General features: G+C 34.7%; 1 protein-coding gene and 1 long non-coding RNA gene across 2 annotated transcripts in view; one reads left to right on the forward strand and one right to left on the reverse strand.

The window, feature by feature from the left end:
- LOC128203705 (uncharacterized) overlaps positions 1 to 26,582 on the reverse strand; it is a 291,364-nt gene that overhangs the window by 196,922 nt on the left and 67,860 nt on the right. The gene's annotated exons all lie outside the window — the stretch shown is intronic.
- The window catches only part of LOC128203701 (cationic amino acid transporter 2-like), a 107,997-nt gene continuing 95,476 nt past the window's right edge, over positions 14,062 to 26,582 (forward strand). Inside the window, exon 1 of the mRNA XM_052905226.1 lies at positions 14,062 to 14,237. The gene's annotated coding sequence lies outside the window, so the exon portion shown is untranslated. The remainder of the gene's footprint in view (positions 14,238 to 26,582) is intronic.

The following is a 26,582-nucleotide window of genomic DNA, read 5'->3' on the forward strand; positions in this document are numbered from 1 at the left end:
AGTACCTCTGACTGTATATTCGTTTAAAGTCTATGGTAAACAAAATATTTACAACATTAAACGAAAGTTGTATTGTGCTTTTGATGATTTCCGTAGGGCATTTGATGTTGTCTATCGGATTGGTATTTTACTTAAACTTATTCGTTACGTAGTTTTTAGTAGAAATGTATAGAAGAAGGTAGGTATATTGAAAGGAAAAAAGAATATGTACTAAATACATCTCCTACTTAAATGTCCATTTTATCGTGACCTACAAACATCTCACTTGCCTAAGTATTGTTCACGTTAGCCAAATTTGTAACATTAGTGTCAACAACAAATTTAAATGTCATTAACAAAATGGCAGCTTATAAAGGCGGGGATATTACTCTTTCATGTTGATAAAATACTTAAAAATGATACACGTATGCATAGTTTGGACGATGATCTTATTAACCAATAAAGTTTGATGCATACTTTTCTCCAGAATATATTGCTATAAATATGCTGTTTCTTTTTGTAAATTTTACCGCCATGCTTGTTTGCAATCGTTCAGTGTTTATCGCAATGTATTTAATGTATGTATCAATAAAATATTGACTTGTCAATTCAGGTGTCGAAGGTTCTATTCCTTGCTGCAAAACTAAAAAAAAAATTAAACGTCTTCAAGGAGCGCTATTTAATGGTGGTCCTGTGTGACAGTGAATAACACTGGTGGGCGTTCAATACCCAGGGTAGCTCTATCCAGGGTTATATTATATCTGTTCACTATGCTCCAAATACCTAATATGAATAACAATCTTATCTGAGCACTCGCCGAATGGGTCTTGCATGAATTCGATTATAATAGATAAACTTACACCCAAAATTGTTGGTGTATTCAAGTCAATGAAACATAACGATTTTTACCTTGAAACTGCGAAAATCAAGTGATCATATCAAAAGAGGTGCAGGTCGTATCGGGCAGGACATCACAATTTTCCGTTACAGCGATCTTGAAGCAGACATGTTAAAGGTTTAACTCTAATTATTAACCTCCTTATATATTTCAATGTAAATCGGCAAACTTCAGACTCGGAAAAAATGCCATTTCTACCGTTATACGTATGCCACAACCATGCGTTTCTTTAGAACTAATTTCAAATCCAATTGATTTAAGCAATAACAAAAGTATGTCATATTTTTTTTTATTAAATTCACTCACTCTGAAGTTTTATTATTACACAATTATTTTTTTCATGTTATTATTTGCATTATGCCAGAAGTTAGCAAAATTCTGGAAAGGCATTTTTGCATTTTTCAGACTTAAACAAGATACAAGATACAAGAATAGGTCGCTGAAGTTCTTGATCGACTTTTATAAAAAAAGTTGAAAAACGCTTCAGAGTTATAATTTGTGCATAAAACAGTTAATTTAAAATTGTTTTAGAATAAAAGGTAAAGAAAAATATTCTAAATAGATAACAATTTAAGGCCGCTATGTAACTATATGAATAAAAAACTTCACGCCAGGCCGCTAACTTCACGCCGCTAGGCCGCTAGGCCGCTAGGCCGCTAACTTCACGTACATAAAATATTGACTTTTTACTTGCTTGTATTAGTGCAGACGACTCCTTTGTTTATTAATAGGCGAAAGTTGTGAATACCAGGCATTTTTACCAACCGGACAAGATAAATACATTTAATAGCGATAATTTGATATGAATTTAGAAATGCAATAAATTTCTTACTAATAATATTACTTTTTAAGCACAGCAGTTTGGCCCCTTTAGACAACACACAACTTATTACTTTTCTTATCCATTTCAATGTAAATGACAAACGTCGAATTCGGAAAAAATGCAATTTAATTCAGTTTGATTCAGATCGAGTTAAGCAAAAAAGCTGTGACAAAATTCATTCACTCTGAACTTGAATTAGGCCTGAAATTCTGGAAAAGCAGAACATGTCATAATCTCTGAGAATTTCGTGTATTTTTTGCTTTCTGAATGCAGACATAGGACTAAATTGAAATTATAATTACTTATATGTTTTATTACTCAGACTTGAACAAAATATTAGCCTCAAGTAGCATTCTCAGTCTTGAATATAGTGCATCATGGACTACATCCGGGCACTTAGTATAAAGTTGCAAAATACTTTAAGCATGGTGCAAACATTCTTGTGATTTGGTGATTATTTGGAGAATTATTAAATACAATCGGCATGGTTTGTTTATTTCGTAATCCGGGCAAAGATTAAATGCTTACTGATAGTAAACATTTTCTTCTTAAATCCTTTCTTCTTCTTTTGTATGGCAATAGATGGATTTTACTTAGACCATGGCTGACTGAACAGCTCATGAACTATTTAGTGGGGGCAAGAACGCTCTGCTGCTGATAAGCCCCCAGTAGTAAATTCAATACATTGGTGTTTGTATGGTCAGTTTATACATGTTTTCTGTAAATAAAATTGGTGAAATGGTTAATAGTGTATGTGTTGTTGGGTGTGCAAATATACAAAACAAAGAAAAGGGAATATCTTTGCACAGATGTCCTATATACCTATTGAGTAGACACATTGAATACATGTGTAGGCTGTTGCAGACAATACAGAAAAAAATATATTCTGAAGTAACATATGACAATATAGACAACACCAAGATGACATTTTTTACAGGTATATCCCGTGATTTTGTGGATATATACTCAGATAGAACCTTATGTACTTAAAGTTGCACTCTCTCTCTCCCAAATAAGATTAAACACAATTATTATAAATGTTTTGATATACCAAAAACAGATAAATACATGTCGAAAACAATGGTTCTTATGAACGATACAGAGTTGAGTTTGAAAGAAAGGTGCAGAAAACACGGGATTTCTACCTAATTAGACAAAAGTAGATCGCAGTGAATTTTTTATCACTCACCAATCATTTGATATTTTTGCGTTTTCAGATATTAAATACACAGTTACAATCTTGTTATCAGTTATGAATGTTTTTCATAAATGCATCATTTAGTAAGAAGTTAAAGGTTAATCACTCAATTTATGTTTGTTATACATGTCACGGCATGTATTGATTTTGAATCAGAGTGTCACTTTAAAAAAAAGACTGGCAAGACTTTCACTTAAAGACCACCTCTTGATTGTCCTAATGAAAATTGGATTAGGTCTTTCAAACAAAGACATATCATATAGCTTTACACTTTTGGGGGCAACAGTTCCTCGAATTTGGAACACATGGGTACCAAGTTTAGCTAAATGTTTGAAACAATTAATTGTTTGGCCAGAGAGGGAGGTGGCACGATCAAATATACATGAGGCATTTGAACCTGGTTACAACAAAGTGATTTCAATAATCTATTATTTTGTATTTTTATTGAAAGCCCGCATCAACAACAAGAGCACAAACACGGAGCAACTACAAACATAACAATACAATAAAATATTTGATATATATATATATATCGCCGTCGGGACGGGTGGACGTGTGTCGGACAAGCAAATAACTTTGGAATCAGGATATATGTCCATCCTTTTGCCTGGTGCTGAATAGTTGACAGATAGGGGGGTCCTTGTTGCCGAGGAAATGGCAGTCTCCGGCACTGTACTAAGGATTCATTCATTCACCGGGCAAAACACAACTTTCTGGCAATGAACCGTTCAGAAAATTGTCACATGTGAGAATACATGTTGAGCGTGTCATAGGGAGAATGAGGAAGTTTCTTATACTGGACTCAAGTATATCTGTTAATCAACTTACTTTATTGAATGACAATTTGATGCCTTCCGAATCATTACATAGAACTAAGTGTTTACATCTAACAAGAAACGCAAAGCAAATATTTGTGGTCTTAATTGTTTATTTTATGTTTATCGCTATAAACTGCCAAAATTACGATTTTTTTATTTTCACTCTTTTTTGTTTATATACTGTATGAAAATACAAATATTGAAAATAGTTTAAGTTTGACTTAATTATCGTTATTATCCCTGGAATGATATCTGACACAAACATTTCCAGTAGTTTTATTGTTTAATCTTTCAAGAAAGTCATTGTCTCTCTGAACATGAACTGCTAAACTGTTTGATTTACTCCCTAATACTTGCAGTTATTTTGTAAGGATCAGATAAAGTTCCTGCTCCAACAGAACATATATTGCTACATTCCTGGATGATAATTTCCTTGCATAATCTGATAAATCAACTTGTTTAAATAACTCAAATCATTGATGTCTGCCATTACGTTCTATCATGTAAACTAGACCATTGAACTATATTGTACTATATAATGTATTAACCTGGAGGGGTTTATCAGCAATGTTTTGCCCCCAGCTAGTACACGTGGTCAGTTAATGATATGCAGAATCTATTTTTAGGTTATCTGAAATCCATCTATATGCGGGCTTGTCTGTTTCTAAAACCCCGGGAGAAATTTAAACCCATCAATATAATGATGTTAAAAACAACCTGTTAGGAAGTTACAGAACAAATGTCACATTGTATCACTTCAGGGTCAGGCTGTTTTAATCTCGAGAACTTTCCGCTTACCTAATTCATTTTAGATATTCCTCGAATTCTTACCAAAACAAATTGTAGCGAGCGAGCAAAAAAAAATGCATTTTTTCATTTTTATAATATCAGAGCCAGCAATCCAGAGCGATCCTTTTTCTTATACTCAATATAAAAGATGTTGTGTTTTTTTCAATAAAATTGCACTTTAGACCATTTGACCTCATTTTTTAAAGCTGCACTCTCACAGATATACCGTTTCTACAACTTTTTCATTATTGTTTTGAAAAGAGCATTTTTTTGCATACATATCTGCAATCCAATGATATAAGATTGCTGCCAAAAAATTAGATCCTAGATTTTCATATATCCGTTCGAAAATTAATTTATGGCTTAAACTAACGGTTTAAGAAAAATGCATAAAAACATCATTTTTGAACTTAAATATAAAAATGTTCGATCTATATTTTGTCAGCAGTCTTATATCACTGGTTTCCATGGATTTTCGCAAAAATTGGCTCGTTCCAAGACAAACAATAAAAAAGTCAAAACGTTCAATCTGTGAGAGTGCAGCTTTAAGTTATCTCTGTTGGAAAATGGAAAAGTGACCCCATACATAATATTTACTCAAATGTTTGAGTAAGCATAGAAATCAGTGTGTGTATACAACGTTGTAAATAACGTCATAAATGCTTCTACGGAAGTCAACATTTTGCTTCGAATAATGAATCAAAACAAAGATAAGTTTTGACTAGGTGATTAGTTTCTTCAAAAGCTTCAACAAACCTATTTCCAAACTTATGTTTTAACAGTGCTCCATCAGACGGCGGTTTTGTGAAAAGTTTTGTCGAAGTATTTTAAAATACTTAACACTCAGTCAAACTCCTGTACGCCTAAACCTAAACCGCCTTGATGGGTCTCTCTTCTGTAGACCTAAACCTCCACCCTTCAGTAGAGTGTCCTCTCAAGCCGTTCTTGAAAGGCGGAATCGAGAGCCAGCATACATTGTGAGTAATGAAGAAGTCCGAAACTTTCCGACTGTAAATGGAACCGAAGCACGTGTGGACGACTTCCGATCCACTCTCGTCCAGATTTTTGGAATTCACGTATGTCAGACGTGTCATGAGTGTGATGTAAACCCAAACGGTAACTGGAGTGGTGTCGATAGGGATCTCTTCAGCGTTGTCTGTTAGACGTTCGACAGTTCCCGCTCTTTTAAAGAAAGCCTGACTAACCAATGAAAGGTCGAGAAAGTAACCTTCTGAACCAATCAGAAGGCTTCTTTATGGACCAGTCAGAATTCTGGATTTTAAAGAAGAGGCTAGTCTCCTCATTTAGAGAAACACACCTTCAGTAGAGAAACGTTTCTTGAATAGAGGTAGAGACATGTCATCGATGACGTCAACAAGTTACTAGTATTTAAGGAGAGGTCTTGAGTGTGTCTGCTATTCAGACTTTAACCTACAATGAAGACAGATGTACCTCTCCACCACTACTGAAATTTAAAAGAGAGATACAGTTATGGCAGATACGAAAAGAGGAGTGAAAAGATCGGTAGAGCTGGATTCAGACGAGAACAGCCTGAAATTGAAAATACGTACTCTACCTACAACAGTTGAGGAAGCAGATGGCACCACCATTCAGTATACGGACAACAGACACGAATGGCTTCACCATCAGCAGACGTCCTCTCCTTCAACTAAAGGTGAGGAACTGACAGACCAGTCCGTTATTACTGAAGACGCTGAAGAACCAGCTTTCAAGTTCAGAACGGTAGACTACAGAACATTTGACTACTTGAGAAAGGAGAGAGACTTTCTCAAGACACAAGTGGAGATGCTGAAGAAGTTAACCACTCCAGCACAGAAAAGAACGTTTGTTTCACAACTGTCTTCGATGAAACAAACCTCTACAAGAACTGCAGTAGACGAACCTGACATGGAAGTGAAGGACGACTTCAGCTACCTTAAGGACTTACCTTTCAAAGAATGGTCTGAGCTAGACCATATTTGATATCAAATCTACAAGAAGGATCGAGTGAGAGAGGCTGAGCTCATGAATGCTACCGTCTTGACCTTTCAAGACTTACATCCAAAAATTCTAAAGGATTGGATCGTATCTAGAATCTACCTTAAAGACAAAGAAGGAGCCTTCCAACGCTTTGAAGAGACTAGAGAATACAAGTCTCTACCAGCAAACAAGTCAGCCTTCATTGTCAACCATAAAGTAATGTGCTACTTTAACTCTCCATCTGACGCATACGAGAAACTCACCATAACAGAAAAAGACAGACTGAACCACTTCAAGAAGGTCTTGAACATGTTCGGTTGCATCGCGTTCTGGACTGCTAAAGAAGACCAACAGTACGATCTATGTGTACTCGTCAACACATCTTTACCCGTCAAGAGAATGCCATGCTTGCATAGACACCTGAAAGTTTTAAGGCAGGACCATCGCATCTCCATCAGTCAAGAGCCCATCGTAGACATTCATGGATGGCTCAAACTCAAGAAGACTGAAGACCAAACTTCCTTTTTGGGATCTAACAACGAAATTCTATGTGATTTGTTAAACTCTTTTTAAAGAGTTATAGTTCTCAATGTTAACTTTCAAAGAAAATATGTTGTTTGTATTTATTTTTCAATAAAATACAAGACTTCACGTATTCTATGAAGTCTTACCTTTAAACATGTGTTGTTTACATTTAACCTTTTAAAGCTAAGATAGAGTACAGCCTCCATTAAATACCCGTCCTTAAAATGACCGTTTGAATTTTGGACGATTTGTTTAAATGTTTGCTGGCTCTCGACCTTCCGCTTTTCAAATAACGGCTTGAGGGGACACTCTACTGAAGGGTGGAGGTTTAGGTCAGAAGAAGAGAGATCCATCGAAGGCAGTTTAGGTTTAGGCGTACAAGTCCGAAGGGTGGCTCTGTGAGCGGCGTAGACTGCGCTTTGTTTCATTTAAAATGGTGAATAAAGAGTTAAGGTATATTTGTTTAAGGTCTTCATTCAAAGCAAAATGTTGCCTTCGGACGTAGCATTTATGACGTAATTTATCCCGTGATATACACACACTGGAAATGGGTTAAACACATTTGTAAGATATTTATAACATATCTAATTACGTACAATGAACATTCATGAAAAAATAATTCTGTTTTAAGGAAAATGTTTCTTACTTTGAAACAGCTTATCTCCCTGTATCACTTAAACATCATTTGCAGCTGTATTTAACCATTCATAAATTATCATGATTGATTTTGGATACTCGATAAATAAACGGTTAGATCTTGTTTTTGTAATAAACTTATATTTCGGTATCATGTACAACATTCAATATCATTGAACATATATTGATAAGATATCAATAAATATATTTTTAAAAGTGTCTTTTATCTACTCAAATATTGATATTGGTATATGTTACACATTAGATGGAAATGTTTTATATTTGTGTTTTGTTACATAATGAAAATAAAGTTTTGTGAAAAAAACGAAAAATATTTAGTCAAATAAGTAAATAAAATCCAATAAAGTAAGAGATATAAGAAACATGTAAGGTGACCGTTCCAAGGTGGTACCTAACAATCCTTGATAAACATATGTACTGTGCTTTTTGTGTAGTTTTTTTGCTGTTGTTCCATGTTTCGTATAAATATTGCCTTTAAAATAAATAACATTTTATATTAATTTGGTTCCATTTTAGGTCATGTAGCTGTATTTTGCCCTTAGATTCTGCCGAACATCTCTCTATTTGGTTTCTTTGTTTGAGATACTTAACAAAGCTTTCAATAGCTGGAATATCGTGTGTGAGTTTATATTTATGAATATAAACTTTTATAATGGGAAAATAAAATTGATTAGCATTACTGTCGGAGTCTGATCCTCTTTAATTCCAAAAGATATATTTTTGAAAGTTATTTCAGTTCGAATATTGTTCCTATTTAAATAATTTTAATTGTGACCAGAAATGTTGTACTGGAATAGTCCTCGTAAATATGATTCATATCCTCAATATAAATATTGCAGACGCTGCAGAGGTTTAAATTGGCGAGTTTATATTTAAACAAAACTTTTTGTTATTGGCAAAATCCACGTAATATATTTAAACTGAATGCTTCTTAATCTGTTATTGATAGTGCAATAAAAAAGTGAATTCATGTTCCCATTTTATTTCTTGTTTCTTGTCTGTTTGGTCTGTATGTTTGTTTATGTAGTTTTCATATAATGTAATGGCATGTGCTTACCAAAATGAACAGTACCAGAAAACTATTAACTGATTAAGGTCAGTGAGTTGTTTTATTCATTAAAGAATTTGTTGTGAAAGAAAACAGATATCAAAGTTGGCATACCTAATTTTTGGTCTGTCCGAACCAGCGTACGTTTACCTTAGCTTGTCCTTCCTCGGAGTAGATTAAGCCAGTATTGTCTTGTAGACTCCTCCTCTTCGAATTATCGGTACAGGTTCAGGTCAGGATCTATGTATTCATATTTGATTTATATAATTTTTAGCTCCACTAGTAGATGTCTGTTAGATCAAAACGTTTACACCTCCAGGATATGTCCAGCTTTGTCTTGAAACTAATTACTGAATCACTGCAAACAATGTCCTCTTTCAAGCTGTTCCAATTATCTATTGCACGTACTGGGAATGAATTTGGTCTCTTCTCACACTTGACTTTTGGATTTTGAAGATTTGTCCTCTTGTTACGTTGTCATTAAAGGTGAAAAAAGATCAGGGGCAATGTCATCCACTTTGGTAAATATTCTAAAATTTAAATATCATATTCTAAATATTTGTATCAAATCATAGCGACCACGACGATATTTCAGTGTAGGTACATTTAGATTTTTCAAGACGTTGGGCATAACTTAAACGCTTTATTTCATGAATTATTCTGGTGTTGAATATTTTCAATTAGTTGTATATTCTTCTTTGGAAAAGGAAACCATACTACTCTGCCATAGTCAATGATTGAACGAATGCTTGATTTGTACAGAGACATAAACAGCACACAGTTCATATATCTAAACGATATTTTGATAATTCCGGTTAGTTTCTTTGTTTTGTTTACAACTTCTAACATATGCTTGTCAAATTTTAGCGAGTTTCAAAGTTGATACCAAGGTCTTTTTCAGTATTTGTTGAAGGTAATTCAACCTCTGAGTTATTTATGTCCAACATATTTTAGTGTTTATACATTTTTCGCTCAAGCTTCCAAGTGTATCTATTCCACCTTGAATAATTTCCTGGTCCGCTACCGTCTTTATGGGTCTATATTGTTTACTGCCGTCAGCAAACAGTTTGCAGTATGAATGCAGCTCATCCGGTATACTCATGCATATGATGAAAAGAAGTGGTCCAAACACATACCTTCGAGGGGCAGCAGATGAAATGGGCCTCCATTCGGACATATTTTCGTCAACCACTACACGTTGTTTACGATCCTTTAAGAAGTATTATATCCATAACAAAATTTCTCCGTCTATTCGATTTGAGTTTCAACAAGAGTCTTCTATGTGGCATTTGATCAAAGGTTTTCATAATATCAAGATATATAACATCAACTTGGAAGTTATCGTCATATGCATTCATAAGGTCGTCAAGGACATCTAGTAATTGCAATACACAGCTTCTTTTGCTTCTAAATCTATATTGCGAGTTTGTTAACAAATCATTTTCTGTCAAATGTTTCATTATTGTTTCCCATAGATTTTACACGGAATCCCTGTCAAAAATAGGACTACAATTTGTTGGGTGCGACTTTTCTCCTTTATTTTTGTATAATACCGTAACGTTTGCTTGCTATCATGTTATTGACAACTGTAGATCATGTAATGATTTATTTAGTATATTGCACAAATGTTTGCATACAATATCACAAGTCTCTTTCAATACTTTTGTGTGACACTAGTCAGGGCCCATTGCTTTATCTTGGTTTAACTGCTTTTTTGTTTCGACAGCTTTTTTTCATCGAATGAGAGAAGGTTCTCCATGAAATTTCATATCACAATTTGGTAGGTTACCAATGTGTTCAGTCACAAATACAGACGTAAAAAGGTCATTCAACAAATTTGCTTTTGCCATGCTATCAACAACAATAGTTCCAGACAATCTTTTAAATCATGCATTTTCGACCTTGATTTGGTTTGCTGTTTTACCTATGCCCAAAATCCCTTTGGATTTACTTTCATACTGTCAACAATAAGCTTTTAACATTTCCTTCACTTATTATTTACTGAACACCTACAATACTCTTCAAAACTGTGATTACCTAAGACGCGTATTTCCCGTACAACTAGGCCTTGTCTGTGATAAATTGCTACACCAGGACATTTTTTCATATACTTTCCCATTTATTCTAAAGTATCCAACTATGTTCAGTTCGTTAATATCCAAAATTTCTTGGCCTTTCTTTGTCATACATGTAGTTGCTTTCTGAAATATGACTATTATCCATTAACTCACTATTTCCTGAAATATTACTTATATCAAGCAACTCTCTATTGTAAGAAGTATTAACACTGTTCAGCATATCACAATTGGCAGAAATATCTTCAATACTGTTATTATCATCAGCTTCATTTCCATAATGTAAAACACTAGCCATCTCTTCATCTAAATTAAAGTTAACTGTAGAACTTGAACAGCAACAATTAACTTTAACTTCTTTAAGTTCAAATTATTTAACTTATTTACAATGTCTTATGGTCTACTCTTTCTGAAAAGAGGGCCTCTTAGAGGCACCTCCATTATCACCCCTTATTGCAGTGGAATTCACCGGCCTACTTTTCTTTTCGACGCGGAGAAGATAAGCTTCCTCCCGTTGAGCTGGCGTAAGGTCGCTTTGGAACTAAATGTCTTTACAAAAGTCAATCACTTTCAGTTTGACCTTGGTTGCCTCGATAATAGTTCTCTCCCTGACTAGGGTATCAACACCAAATATGATAGGGCTGACCGCCTTCATTCCCCATAGCTTCAGTAATGATCATCATCCAAATGTTCCTTTCTATTTCTAATATTGCTTTAAGAAAGCCACATCGTTCTTTTCTACCGATGCTAGCTTTGATTCTAGAGCTGCTAATTTGTCTTCCAAGTTTTATAATTTCATTAATACTTTTCCTAGTCCCTGGGAATGCTATGATGCTATCATTGTCTTTGATTTTGCAGATTTTTCATATTGTTGTTTAGAAACTTTTAGACAACTGCGATTGCAGAACCATTGTTAAAAAATGCAGGGCCTTGTCATTTACAAAAATATCACTTTGTCAGTCCGCATAAGTTGAACACTCTGAATCCGAATCCTCGTGACTGTTGGCGGAAGGGGTATTGGTATGCCCTTCGCTCGTTTTTTACTCATAATGAAGAGAAGGGTTGGTGGGATCAAGGGCGAAATACTATAGTTAAGTACTCCCTGATATACTGTAACAACACTTAATACAGTTAAAACGTTAAAGACTGTTTAAGATTAATTAGGATATTAATCCATTTCATTTGAGCAAATATTTTCATGTTTTCACAAGACCGGAACCGGAAGCATATCCTTTTTTCCTGATCGCCACCTGCAACCAGATATTTGTTTGGAATACATTGAAGACTTGCTATATAATATCTTATGTCGAGCTAGAATTCCGTCCAGCTTGACATTGCAGCTCGACATTGAATAGTTGCTATATAATATCGAATGTCGAGCTAGAATTCCGTCCAGCTCGACATTGCAGCGCGACATTGAAGATTTGCTATATAATATCGAATGTCGAGCTAGAATTCTGTCCAGCTCGACATTGCAGCGCGACATTGAATAGTTGCTATATAATATCGAATGTCGAGCTAGAATTCCGTCCAGCTTGACATTGCAGCTCGACATTGAATAGTTGCTATATAATATCGAATGTCGAGCTAGAATTCTGTCCAGCTCGACATTGCAGCGCGACATTGAAGATTTGCTATATAATATCTTATGTCGAGCTAGAATTTCGTCCAGCTCGACATTGCAGCTCGACATTGAATATTTGCTATATAATATCGAATGTCGAGCTAGAATTCTGTCCAGCTCGACATTGCAGCGCGACATTGAAGATTTGCTATATAATATCGAATGTCGAGCTAGAATTTCGTCCAGCTCGACATTGCAGCGCGACATTGAATAGTTGCTATATAATATCGAATGTCGAGCTAGAATTCTGTCCAGCTCGACATTGCAGCGCGACATTGAAGATTTGCTATATAATATCGAATGTCGAGCTAGAATTTCGTCCAGCTCGACATTGCAGCGCGACATTGAAGACTTGCTATATATAATACCTTATGTCGAGCTTGAATTCCGTCCAGCTCGACATTGCAGCTCGACATTGAATATTTGCTATATATAATATCGAATGTCGAGCTAGAATTCCGTCCAGCTCGACATTGCAGCTCGACATTGAATATTTGCTATATATAATATCGAATGTCGAGCTAGAATTCCGTCCAGCTTGACATTGCAGCTCGACATTGAATATTTGCTATATATAATATCGAATGTCGAGCTTGAATTCCGTCCAGCTCGACATTGCAGCTCGACATTGAAGACTTGCTATATAATACCTTATGTCGAGCTTGAATTCCGTCCAGCTCGACATTGCAGCTCGACATTGAATATTTGCTATATATAATATCGAATGTCGAGCTAGAATTCCGTCCAGCTCGACATTGCAGCTCGACATTGAATATTTGCTATATATAATATCGAATGTCGAGCTAGAATTCCGTCCAGCTCGACATTGCAGCTCGACATTGAAGACTTGCTATATATAATATCGAATGTCGAGCTAGAATTCCGTCCAGCTCGACATTGCAGCTCGACATTGAATATTTGCTATATATAATATCGAATGTCGAGCTTGAATTCCGTCCAGCTCGACATTGCAGCTCGACATTGAATATTTGCTACATATAATATCGAATGTCGAGCTAGAATTCCGTCCAGCTCGACATTGCAGCTCGACATTGAAAACTTCCTATATAATATCGAATGTCGATTGTCGATTGCCGATGGCTGAGCCAACTTCACACACATTATTTGAGGTTAAGTTTACCAAAAGTCGCAAATTTCTTTGAAATAATTTACACCAATGCTTAACAGGGTGAACATATATAAAACTCCACGCATTGGTTACTTCCCTTTCCAAAAAAGACTATAAAAGTGCGTAGGTAAAATCTTAATTGGTTTATGATATTGTTAATAAATTTATAATTATACCCTGGTATTGCAGTTTTCAAAAAAGCTTACCAAAGAAAATCGCGGTTCACGTTAAAAATAAAGGTGCGGTCGCAAAATTCTTTTTTTTTTGTATAACATTTTCAAAAAGATAGATGCAGTCAATCCGTGGAACGAAACATCCATTTGGTGTGTCCATACGCAAAGATATAAGATAACTTTATAGAATATATATCACTTTTGAGTATTCACACTGCTTGTGAAAGTTAACCAAGATCATTTGCCAGGAAGTTTTCCGATATTCATCACTTGCTATAAAGCTCATACTTTGCAGGGGAAAGGCCCAGACCAATAACAGTTCTACAGAAGTGAGGTGATGTGCATTTTTCGTTACTTGGGAATTTAAGACATATTTTTTATACTGTACTAGGTCTTTGGTTCAGTTTGTTATTTGTATTTAGAGTTCAGTGGTGTAACATAGTTACATATTATAAAACAAGTCAACGGAAGAATGACATACGGATTACAACTCTGTGTCTCTTGCTAGTTTTGCAAACCAGGTAAATACCATAGTAACAACAGGGTACATTTGATTTTGTAAATATTAACGAAATATGGGTTATTTGTCTGTTTGGAGGTGTAATATTGAACTTTCTTTATATAATTCAGACATTTAAGAAACAATATACAATAGTGTCATTACAATAATTGTTTACATGCTTCTGTAAGTTCAGAATAAGAGTGATTCTCTATAATTATAAAAGCCTTATTCTTACATTAATTATGAAAATGTTTATACTAATATATTCATATTAATTAAATTACGGACTTACATAATGTCTTTGCACATGAAGTATATGGAAACGTTTTTAGTTTACATATCGACTACTATTTACCATATCTTCCTGTGTTAAAACCTATTTATACTAGGTTAATGGATTACCGTGGCGGTACACCTATGTTATGTAAACGGGAAATGTATCTACACGCGTATGTCCGGATAAATACCTTTTCTTCAAAGTTAATGTACCGAAACGCTTATTTCCTAGATGGTAATATAGCTCAATGCGTCTGTCGTATAACTGCCTATTATGCGTAATGTCGACATAATTATTACCTATTTATACAAGGTAAACGAATATTCACGTTTACGCCCGCATAGCATTCGTGCATGGCTAGCTGGCATATAGCTATTTGTAAAACAGTATTGTATCAACATGCGTTTGTCCGCATATTTATTTGTATCCTAATCCGTATATCCGCACACTAGTAACTACCTGTTCGTAAAACGGTAATATATCTGCATGCGTATGTTCCCATAACTTATACATTTTCACAGGCAGCGTTGTTGTACTGGAGTAAAAAAAAAATCCAAGGGTATATTAATTTTCATTGGTAGCTTTGTAAAGAGATTTAAGTCTGTTGCTTCAGGCATTTCATATTGAGTCATTTGTAGAGTACTTAATATTTCCATTTCCTTCACAATGAATAATAAATTGAGAGTTATGATAAATATTTGGTTTGGATTGTTTTCTGAATCATTTAATGTATTTTAGATATCTGGTAAATAACCCTCATAATATTGCGCGAAATATGCCCTTATAAGAAACACCTTAAACGTTCCTATTTTTGGCATTGTAATATACAAACAAAAACGATACGTTATTGAACAATGTATGTATGTAAGGTCTTTTTGTTACTCCTTCCAGTCCATGATTATCAAAGTAAAAGTTTATGAAAGTAAATACAACCAACGGGAGAAACTGTTGGCTGTACGTCACGGACACTTTAGCGTCACGAACACGATATCCAGGTTTTGCATGAGATTTTGCCTAGATCAAACACAGAATCTCAATATTTAAGCGAGATAAATATTTAAAGAGGTTCTTCAAACCTAGAGAGAATTGTCGTAATGAATTATTTCAAAGTTTAAAATACAGATATGGAAATGACGCATTACGAACACTCCGACTGTTGTATTCAAAGAAGACATACAATTTATAATTATATTTATTTTGTATACATTATCAATATTATCTTGTTAACAACAATTAGAATATAAGCGAAGGGCTAAATTAAACTCAAAATCATGCTTTTTAATATATCATTGATTTTAAAGAGTTAATATATGAACAAAATGGAAAATGGTTAACAAATCTATGCCTCTACTTATTTGTTCATTTTTTCCGCACCACTCAATTTATCATTTATGTTTCATTTTAAAGCTCAAAGAATATCCTACACATGTAAATGTTTATTTATACTAGTCTATAATTATCGATATGCATTTTTATAGAAATATCACATTTTCTCCGCGCAATAGCAAACCGTTGAAAATACCCTCTATTAGGGGTACTATCCTAAAAGAAGTAAACAAAGAATTGATTTTAGAAAGGTATAGTTAGAACGTAACCAAGACCTATGATTAAAATTGACTTTAACAACAAATGCAAAAAAAACTTGCGTTATTCTTATGAATAACATGAAAAACAATGAACGGCTACAAAACTGCAAAAACGGCGGAGTTAATGTATCTCAACACTTTTTGCCGCATTACGACGCGTATCTCCGCATTACTTATACTACTTTGTGCTAAATGTATGTCTCCATGCGTTTGTCCGTCCTATTGGTACAATACTCATTTGACCCCGTGTTAATAAATGGTCATGCGTATGTCCGCATCACTACCTTTTGTAAAAGTTTAACGACCGCATTGTTGAACCGTAATTTTCACACATACGAATATGTCAACCGTGTTACGTATTCGTACGAATATGTCACACATTTGTGAAAATTCATTTGTGTACCTCTACCCCCCTTTAAAGTTCAAACGTAGAATTATGTCACATGTCAAAAAAAGAATAAACATCTTTTAAAATATTGTTCATATAGATAAGTCACATATTTCAAAAAACAATAGTTGCCACTTATATAAATCAGGGGTCATATTGTTTTTGATATACCCGATACAACCCTCATATTTTACAGGATGCTAGAGCAAATTGAGTAAATGACCAGATACGAATGGCGGTCATTGGTCAAGGTTACAGGGATAAAATGTGTAGTGATGGTGCCGTTTGTCTTGACTAATAATTTCGAAAATGATAACCAAGTTCTTGTTCCCTATTGGGAAACCGTTCACCTCATACGGACACTGATGGGCATGGTCACCGTTCAAGGTAACAGGATTGTGAGTCTGCCCAGCAAAGCCTAAACCTTCTGAAGGAGTTCCTCAAACTTCGGTCAAAGGCTCAACGAATCAAGAGGAAATGACGAAACCATATTCAAGGCGCAATAGATTAAGTACAATGTCATCATTTAAGGACAGCCATGTATAAAACTGATTAATTCTTTGGTTTGGTCAAAGTTTACCCTATAATAACTATCATCCAATAAAATTATTTAATTTCGCCAATACCGAACCTATGGAGAACTTAGCCAACTATTATAAAATAAGACTCGCGTTGGATATAAAATATTTATATTTGGTTATGGTCGTACCCCGACGTTTAGATATGACGCCTTTAACACTTTCAAATCCAACTATAATCCAACGTTATTTTAACGTTGGGGTCCTCAGTTGGCACATCTTCCACCCAACGTCAAAGTTTACTGGGTTTGAGCATTAAAGTTTCGGTTCCAGTTCATATGTTCTACCAATGAATGAAATTCGATGAAGCTTGGATCAAATTGTAATCTTAGTGCGACAACATTCAAAACCAATGTTAGGCCACACCAAATTAATGTTTAGTTCCTCGGATTTTTGCCAAAAAAAATTGGAGCGAGCGAAAAAAAATAAAAAAAAATTGTCAGTTTTCATAAAAACCGAAGCGAGCGAAGAGCGAAAAATATATTTTTCCTTATATTCAATATAAATAAGAAAGATTGTTCAACATAATTGCCCTTAAACCCATTTTAATTCCATCTTGAACTGAACCTCTAATGGACATTGGGAAAATGTCGGAATACATACAATTTATTCATCCGTGTTTAGTACAAACATTATATGGATAAATCTAATTTCTTATATAATTAAAACGTACTTTAATATGACGATCATTCATAATAATAAATAACCCTGCTTTAAGTAAAAAAAAATGAAACGACTTGTATAAATCTACCTGAATCAGTTTAACCTCATATGCAACTGTATTTAGACAGAACTTAGGATTTGTAAAAATGATCACATTCACAGGCATCATCAAACATCAGACTCCATATAACATAGACTAAATTTTGTTTAAATGATCACTTACACAGGCATCATCAAACATCAGACTCCATATAACATAGACTAAATTTTGTTTTTATTATCACAGGAAATGCAATGACATGTGCTTATTAAAACAAAAAGAACAAGGTTATTTTTCAGAGTACTTTTTTGGTTATTTAATAGATGTCTTTATGCACTGTCTAATTGTATATGCCCCCACCCCTAAGTCCGGAATAGCGGGGACTTTGACTTCCGGTCTCTCAAAACCCGGGTAAAATACCCGACCTGCAGGGACACACTGCTGGTAAAATCCCTGCCAAATGGCCCCGCAACCCCGAATACCTATGTGAGGCCCATTCCAGACTATTTTCAATATGAAAACAAAACCACATTCACTAGGCACTGCGGGCCACCTGAAAGGTAAAAACACAGCCCATTGCCTCTGCTGTCCCCGGTATACCCCTGGAATAAGGGCGAGAGGTGGGCGGGGCAGTGGTTACAATTGACAAGTGCATTACAATCCCGGATAATGCTGCAAATAAAAACAAAATATAAGGTGATAAACTTATGCTTACTTACGTTGAAGTATATCCAGACCAGTGTTTATATCGCTATTTGTGAAAAGAGATTTGTTCAAACCTGTTGTTTTGTCAGAATTTTATCAAAACTGACCTTGATGCATCAGTTTGGACCAAACAATGACCCATGTTCCAGTTAAGTTGACGTGTCATCGTCGTAACGAGGTAATATATCATTTTGGTCCCTTGGACTAAGACTTGAATAAAATAGTACTAAGTTGATCATTCCGATTTCCATTCAAAACGAGTCACTAATTACGCAGATACACATGCTTTATTGCATAATGATTGCTTTAAATAATGATCCTTTAGTGCATGAGACGATCAACAATGACTTCAAGCATGCTCAAAACATATTTATTGTCAAAAATAAGATTTATTTTCTAAACTTCGAGCCACATTGTTTATACCGGAAGCGGCCATTTTGATTGAATTTATTGAAACCCATGCTAAACCGATCGATATACAGTATGAAAACACTACGCATCGGTAACCTCCCTTTACAAAAACACGCAAACTAGCGTAGAAAAATTAAACTGGATTATTTTTAGCCTTTTAATAAATTATTACCGGAAAAAAATCTGCTTGGCGATCAAAATGGAGGTGCGGGCGCACAAAAAAAATAAAAATATTTTTTTTACATTTTCAAAAAAATAGGAGCGGTAAATCCGCGGAACGAAATATCAATTTGGTGTGGCCTTATATGGTTAAAATAAACCATGATATCCGACTTAGACAACTGAACTCAGATAGTAAATTTTCAGATGATTATATTAGCCGGTAGAGGGCATTGTTTTGCATGGTAATACTACGAAAGACCAGCGGTGACATTTAAAGTCTAATAACATTTCAAGATTTCACAATTTCAACCTAACGAATTCATAAAATCTTCAGGCTGAAATCATGAATTCGTGGAGTTAAATTGTGAATTTAAATTGCACAGCATTAGCCAAAAACATAATAATAACTATAAAGAGTTATAATAAAAGTGCTTTACTTTAAAATCTCTATCAAGCAAAGGAAAGCATATAACACACATTATAATATATTAATACTAAAATCTAGCTAATTATCGTATCTTATATGTGTTGAAACCGATTAATACGATTATTTAGCTAGATTTTAGTATTTATATATCATATTATAATGTGTTTATTAAATGCTTTCCTGTGCTTTATAGATATTTATCTGTGGAATAAACATTATTTTCACTGTTTCAAGCAGAGAAAATATCAAATTGATAGTTTTCACTTTTTGAAATTTTAGCCCGTTCAGCTATACCAGTCAATTGTAACCACGCCCCCCCCCCAGGTCCGGGGGTATACCGGGGATAGCCGGGGAAATGGGCCGTGTTTTTACCTTTCAGGTGGCCCCGCAGTGCCGGTGAATGCGGTGGTTTGTCTTCGCTATAAATACAACGGAGAATGAGCCTTACCTAGGGTCCCTGGGATGCGGGGGCATTTGGCGGGGATTTTCCCATCTATTCGTCCCCGCAGGTCGGGGATTTTAGCCGGGGTTGGCTGGACCGAAAGTCAAAGTCCCCGCTATTCCCCGGACCTGGGGGGCCGTGGTTACAATTGACTGGTGCATTAAACCAAAACAAACATCAGTGCGCACAGAGCTGGGAAACAATATGGACGACGTCATTTCTGAAATGACGTTACGTCCGCCTCCAGTTTTGCTCGTGTTTTTTTTCAAATAAAATGTCTTTTAATACAAATTTTAGGCATATAATAAAAAGGTTGTTTTTTTGTTTCAGTTTAAGATTGCAATAAATTTCGCCTCGTGAACACCAAAAGTAGATATTAAACTTCGCCACTCGTATAGACTTTGGTGCTCACTCGGTGAAGTATATCACGATCTAACACTGAAACAAACCATTAACATATTATTCGCTTTAAAAAAGGGACCATAAAGTTGTACCTTTTAATATGTCTTGTAAATAAATTTACAAAACAGATGCATGTCATTTATTACATGATATTGCTAGGGAGCATTTTATAGAGAAATATATCCCCCAAAGTTCAGGTGCACTGTAATGCCGCATAACAGCATCGCCGCATAAACGAAACCGACCACGTTTATGCGGTGATTTTCGACGCATAAACGGGGCTATTCTTATGTGGCAAAAAGGCACACTTTCGCCACATAAAAAAACAATTAAAACACATACAAGTACAATAGTGGTTGATAAAGTTTCATCAAGATCGGACTTGGTATTTTGTGTCCACTTAACTGAGCTTTGAACTAGACTTTTTGAGACGTAAATTCTGACAAAGATTTAGTAAGATTGGTTTAAATGTGAACCAAAACAATTGATCTTTCTGCGAAAACGTTTGAAATGACGTTTGACCCTACTAATGGCGGGAATATACGATATGTTACGACAACGCACAACATCGTCATTTGGGACAATCAGAAAAATTGAATCGTCGTATGACGTAACATATATTCTCACCTTCATGTCAGACTGACGGGCATGTACCCTTGACAATGCGCACATCATCTCCACAATCACAATCATAAACATCATCTCCACAATCAAACCATAACCATCATCTCCACAATCACAACCATAACCACCATCTCCACAATCACAACCATAACCACCATCTCCACAATCACAACCATCACCATCTTCTCCACAATCACAACCATCACCATCATCTCCACAATCACAACCTTCACCATCATCTCCACAATCACAACCATCACCATCTTCTCCACAATCACAACCATCACCATCTTCTCCACAATCACAACCATCACCATCATCTCCACAATCACAACCTTCACCATCATCTCCACAATCACAACCATCACCATCATCTCCACCATCACAACCATAACCATCATCTCCACAATCACAAACACCACCATCTTCTCCACAATCACAACCATCTCCATCATCTCCACAATTACAACCACCACCATCTTCTCCACAATCACAATCATAACCATCATCTCCACAATCACAACCACCACCATCATCCCCACAATCACACCCATTACCATCATCTCCACAATCACAACCACCACCATCTTCTCAACAATCACAACCATAACCACCATCTCCACAATCACAACCATCACCATCATCTCCACAATCACAACCATCATCATTATTTCCACAATCACAACCATAACCGCCATCTCCACAATCACAACCATCACCATCATCTCCACAATCACAACCATAACCACCATCTCCACAATAAAAACCACCACCATTATCATTCATACACCAATGAATAAATGTAAGTGACTCTGGAGACTCTCATGTCACAAGATTTCGGGACGGACGGACGGATATCATCATCATCATCATCATCATCATCCATCATCCATCATCCATCATCATCATCATCATCATCATCATCATAAACGTCATCACCATCGTTTTTGTTGAAATATTAGAACTCTTATTTTTTTAGCTTGATAATAAATGGTTTAGCTAAATATAGAGGTGCACCTCTAAATTAGATAATTGTGTACCTTTAAATTTAGGATACACTGATAGTCACTCCAACATACGGCTGGTAGCTTAGATTAATAAACTAGCTATAAACGAAATGTGAAAAATTCGTTGGTACCAACAGGTGGTGAAAAAAGGTGGTTTGAATTTGTGACATATTCGTACGAGCTTGTCACACATGTGTGAGGAGTTTGTACGAATGTGTGTGTGTGAAAATTACGGTTAACCACCGCATCAGTATGTTTCATAATGGCAATAAAGCAGTTCACAAATAGTAAAACCTTGCATGCTATTTTTTATAACTACATTGCCCATAAATGTAAACCCAATTTTGAAAACCTTAAAATCTTTTCTGACATGAGGACATGTTTATTTTGCATGACATAACTCGGAAATCCATTAGCGCATAATTTGCTATCATCGACATGCTTTACGGGAAGCCAATATGGTGCTGGTTCTCTGGCAATGATAAAACACATCCTCGTCAAACATGCTATGGCAACGGTTTGTCAAATAAAGAGAGGATTATTTAATCATATGATAGAAATGGTTTTCCGTTCTTAAATTTGTAATTTTACGTTTAAACGTAGACATTAAAGGGTCAATGAATATATTCTTTACTATTAAAATAATATATCTCATATACACCGGCCAATATTTGGAAATAGCAATTCAGTAAGCACTATAATGGGATGAGCTTCATAAAATTTAAATTCAAATGTAATTGTAAATTCGGCGAAAACACGTCAATAACGAATTGACAGAAATAGCTGGAGTTTTGTTCATAACGTTGATTGAAAAAAGTAGGTATATTTCAAAAATAAGAGTTGGTCTATGTAATAGTTAGATGAGCTGAAGAAACTTTCTGATCATTAAGAACGTGCGGAGTGAGCGAAGTCATTTAAACATTACTTCAGGTCATCTAACTCTCAAAGAGTACTTCATCATTGGCTGAAAAAATATCAACGCAAAATCTGATGCATGTAGTGTTTATCGGATAAGTGACAGTAGGCGGACCTTTATCCACCCACGAAGGTTTAAATTCGTAATGATAAAGCCAGGTACTTAACAAGACTTATTTTGATGCAAAGCATAAAAAACGCTGCGAATGTTTTTGACACATGACTAAAGAAGATGCAGTTCACCAGCATACCAAGTTTGAGGTACCTTGATACAAGTATTCTTCAGTTATTGAACGAATTCGGACTTTCAGCTCAAGGTCACCACGACCTTGACTATTGACCAACTGACGTCAAAATAGTTTAAGGGACCTCTACCAAGTTCGAGGTCTCTAGGCCTATACGTTTTCAATTATTGAAAGGAAACTGTGTATTATCAGCTTACGGTCACAACGACCTTTCTCTGACCTTTGACCCACTGACCTCTTAAGCAATGGGGTTTATCTGCTGTTTATGACCAACCTGCCTATGAAGTTTGAGGTCATCGAGCGATAGTGTTCTTCATATATTGATCGGAAACCGATTTTCAGCTGAAGGTAATCATAAGGCCACCACGGCATTGACCTTTGACCATCTGACTTCACAGTCAAAAGAATTTATCTGCTGCTCATGACCAACCAGGTTACAAAGCTTCAAAACCCTGGGCCTAAGCTTTTATCAGATACTGATCGGAAACCGTGGGGATTGACGTACGGACCAGATCACCCCAGATCACTATAAGCAACTCTTTGTGACATACTAGTAAGACCCCCAGGTGCTGAATTGCTAACAATTATGAACTTAAGGTTTAATTTTGTTAGCTATGAGTTAAGTGCGACACAAGCTTTGGGTGAATGGGGAAAATGCTGTACTCTTTCAGTTTATAGAGGGCATAAAAATAAAAACGGAGCTGGTATTCATAAAACATCGGTAGTCAGTTCTTAACTTAAGTCGATTTCCTTAAATGCTCATGGTCAAATTTAAAAACAACAACTACAAGTTCTTTTTAAACATAATAATATCTGAAATACTTTATTTTCATTAATTTTACGTAATAATAATTTATTATATTATACAACCAGTGAAGAACTTAGCCTAAGAGAATGACTTAAGTTTGGAAATCACTTAAGATGTTTTATGAATACCAGCCCAGAAGCATTCATGAGGAAAGAAATTGAAGGTAATTACAACAAGTTATATGGTATTTATCATCAAAAATGAGCAATTATGATATTTAAAATAAAGTTCACATGATGGTATACTCGACATTTAGCAAGAATACAATGGTCTGGATAAACAAACTGTACTGTATTTAGAGGAATGTAAGATGTACAACAGGGGGGTCCGTAATTCAGTTGCATATTCAGTAAATGTTAAATATTTTCAATTAATTAGAAAATAAGTATATATTTCCAGAATCAAATTAAAACTTCATAATGTTTTAACTGCTTTAGAATAGAAATAATAGTAATATTCATCTAATTATCTAAATTTAACCATAAATATCACTTAGGCCACTCCTTTTTTATTTTTTGGTTTTCAATAATTTTTGGAAAAAATGTCCACCAGGTGGTCGAAAAAAAAAGGAAAAAAGTCACAAAACATATTCTTAAAGGGTGAAAATCAGAGAACAACATACAAACATTGAAAAGTTATATCATTTACTTGACATTTTAAATTTTTAAACTGCTATTAATGCATGTTTTAATACACTCAAGTTTCAAAGTTCTGCAGTCGAGATATACTGCATTCGTACTCTTATCTATTCGTTTTTATTTCGTTTCGTACCAAAATCAAAATGGTCGGGAAAATAATTTTGAAAAAAAAAATCATTTTTTATTTTTTGTTGTACTTTTCGGAAAATTAGACCCGCCGGTTTTGTAAACCAATTTATATAAAAGTAGTGGCCTTATGTTTAAATGCTCAGCCCAAGTATATTTTAGTAAATTATTGTAAACTTATCGAAATGACTCCTCATAACCTTTTTGACAGTTTTTAAATGTTTTGTAAAATAATGTACATCGTAATAACAAACATCCATTAAACCAAAAATATTGTCATATTTTGGGCGCACAACGTCACTACGAACTTTGCATATCACGTGACTTTCTTAATGCTAGGAATACCATATTGCTTTATATACCAATGATTTTCATATTTTAGAAGTGATTCGTTTGAATATTTTTTTCAAACAAAATAATCATACTTACACTGATATTTTCGTAAAACATTTCAATTGTAAGCAACATTATATTAGTTAAAGAAAAGTGAGCTAATAAGACAATGATACGGCCATGACTATTGCATAGTTGGGCTACGAATAGTTCTTACATTAACATTATATCATTCATACTGTTATATGTAATGAATTCTCATTGTATTTTCAAGTTAACCCATTTATTAAAAAACAAAATATTTTAAATATGCAAACCATCCTCCGAAACATTATTTTTGAGCTTTGATGAATCGGGTCCTACGGTTCGTAAACCAAGCTATGAAAAACCGTAGCCTACGAGATGGCGACAAGTTATACAAATGTTTGTTCACAAAGGTTGTTTTTATCAAACATATTTTAGGTCTTATTTTTCAATAATGATAATTGCATGTCCATTTTAATCAGGTGACACTCTATGGTACAACATTGAAACATATTCCAAATTGACGTCGCGTTTACAAATATTAAAGACGACAGATGCACGTTAATGGGTCAGTTTCTCTTACATTGTAATATCGTTATTAATTATACTATAACTGGCGTAATCATAATTCATATACACGACCAAGAAAATATTGTTACGTATACTTTGTAATTATTCTGCAAATCCACATCGTGAGCCAACATAAGCTTGCGTTGTTATTCAGACACGCTACTTTCTCCAATCAATAAAACCGAAACAAATTCATCCTAAGCAGTCATTGTGATTAAAGTTTTATGATACAATAATGCCGGAGCTACATTTCTAGGATCACTTCATCAATTTGTAATAATTGCCAATGTTTGAGCAAAAAATGAACTTTGAATTAATTCTAAAATTAAAGTATTCCCCTGATATCAATTACATTAAATGTTGAACAGTTAAATCAATCAATACCTATACAATATTAAAGCGTTTCGAGAATAGATTTTGTCATGAAAATTACAATGTGTAACCATGAACGACAATGTAATGGGTGGTTTATCGAATATAGAAGGTAAGTTTATACAGGCGACAATGGTGTTGAGGTGTCAATTTAATAATTTTGGGATAAGTTCGATTCGTATTGAGAAAAAACATTGCCTAAACATATTCCATATCTATTGAGCGTTATAAATATATACAACTCTAAACCCCGTTTTAAATTCTGAGTTAATACAAATATATTTCAATGTCTTCGTAATCCTCCGTAATGAAGTAAGTATTTCAATGATAGTCATTTAAGCACGCTATCATTTTAGCCATTCATCTACATTCATCGAAACATGTATATTTTCTACATAATTGAGCCGGACGTGACATCACAGACGTCGACGGCATGCACCACGTTACGGCAAAAACAGGAATCATCGTTGCAGCCTATTTAACTACTGTTGATATTATTATTATTATTATGATTATTATTATTACTATTATTATTATTATGATTATTATTATTCTTATTATTATTATTATTATCTGATCTGACACGAGTTGTCATTTAATACAAGATTTTATTAAACGAGT

This window comes from Mya arenaria, chromosome 9, assembly GCF_026914265.1.
Source record: "Mya arenaria isolate MELC-2E11 chromosome 9, ASM2691426v1".
NCBI lineage: Eukaryota > Metazoa > Mollusca > Bivalvia > Myida > Myidae > Mya > Mya arenaria.